The 1524-nt window shown below is 58.4% G+C and overlaps 1 long non-coding RNA gene across 2 annotated transcripts; it reads left to right on the top strand.

Moving 5' to 3' along the window:
- Positions 1-220: 220 nt before the first annotated feature.
- Positions 221-1468, top strand: LOC113979238. Of its 2 annotated transcripts, none has more exons than XR_003537757.1 (3): positions 221-257; positions 1186-1299; positions 1399-1468. It is a non-coding gene; the product is annotated as an uncharacterized LOC113979238 (long non-coding RNA). The 2 variants fall into 2 exon arrangements; XR_003537756.1 differs by lacking the exon at positions 221-257 and adding an exon at positions 806-972.
- Positions 1469-1524: the final 56 nt, after the last annotated feature.

Genomic DNA, 1524 nt, shown 5'->3' with positions numbered 1-1524 from the left:
GAGGCTGACCCGGACATCTGTAGAGAAAACCTTCAGAAAAATGAGTTCTGTGCCCACGAGTTCTGCCTGGTGAGTTGCTTCATGGGCTCCCTCCGTTTTTTGACAGGCAGTCCCTGCCACTCTCTCCTCATCAGTGAGTGTCGTTTTTCCTGCAGTTTTTTCCCAGCCTCCTTGATCAGCAAGAGAATGAACGAGTAGGACTCAGGGTTTTCCTCCCAAGGAATATCCCAGATGTACTCTCTCAGGTGGCACAGCAGGTGAGAGCCTGACAAGAGCAGGGAGATTTGGGCCAGGCGAGGTTTGCTGGAGCTCAGCCCAGACCCCAAGCAAGAAAGCCCAGCCCTTCCAACCAGCTCTGGGACAAGGAGGAGGCCGTGAGGCTGCTGTTGATGGGGCTGCTCTGCTCTTTCCAGAGATGCTGCATCTGTGGCCAGAGCGGGGCCACCATCACCTGCTGCGAAACAGACTGTGACCTGAGCTTCCACCTGCCCTGTGCCAAGTAGGGAGGCTGTGTCACCCAGTTCATGCCACTGTGCAGGTACCTCCTGTCCCCTCCTCACCACCACCAGGGAAGGGCTGAGCACTTCTCACCTCACCCACCCCTTTTTCCCCCAGGGCCTTCTGCCCCACACACAGCCCACAGCAGGCAGTGGAGGCGACTCCAGAGCCGGGCACCGAATGCCTCATCTGCATGGAGCCTGTGGAGGACAGAAAGACCTTCAACACCCTGGTGTGCCCAGCCTGCAAAACCGCCTGGTTTCACAGGAACTGCATCCAAGTAGGACTGGTTCCCTCACCCCGGGGGCCACAGCAGGGGCTCAGCAGCACCAGGGCCTCACTCTGGCTGCTTGTGTTTCTCCTGCAGGGACAGGCTCTGCATGCTGGTCTTTTATCCCTCCAGTGCCCCCTCTGCAGAAATGATGACACGTTTCTCATGGATATGTTCACCATGGGGATCTGAATGCCCTTGAGGTTGGTGTCCTTCTGCCTGGCTCACAACACAGGGGGTGCAAGTGCTGTGCCGTGCCAGGGCCTGCCCCAGCAGTCCTGGCCCTGCACTGTTCCGTGAGTCCCCGGTTCAGCTTCACACAGGAGTTGGAAATGGCACAGGGGGAAGAGCAGGGACACCCTGCACCTGCCAGATGCCGGGGCAGAGGGAGCTCATCAGTTTTCTTTTCCCATCAGACCACCATCATGGGAGGGCTTTAATGCATTCGCCGAGCTAGAAGAGAGACACAGGCGCTGCGATGCCAGTGAGTGCCTTTGTCCAGGAGGCAGGCAGGAGGCAGAGGAGGAGGGGTAAGTTGCCAAAGCTGCCTCCCAGGGCTCTGCAGGGCTTGAAGGAGAAGGCCCCAAAAGAAAAGCTCAGCACCTCTATGAACCTGTTTGCTTCCCCAGGCCCTGGCAACTGCTCCTGTGCTCCTCCTGTGCTGCTGAGGGCACCCACAGACACTGCTCTGGCCTGGGGACAGCATAACCAGATGGGAATGTGACGGCTGTGCAATCCTGGGCACAGGTAAGAGG

This window comes from Neopelma chrysocephalum, unplaced genomic scaffold (genome assembly GCF_003984885.1).
Source record: "Neopelma chrysocephalum unplaced genomic scaffold, ASM398488v2 Primary Assembly neopelma1_63353, whole genome shotgun sequence".
In the NCBI taxonomy this organism is placed as follows: Eukaryota; Metazoa; Chordata; class Aves; order Passeriformes; family Pipridae; genus Neopelma; species Neopelma chrysocephalum.
This window is presented reverse-complemented; position numbering and strand designations above follow the sequence as displayed.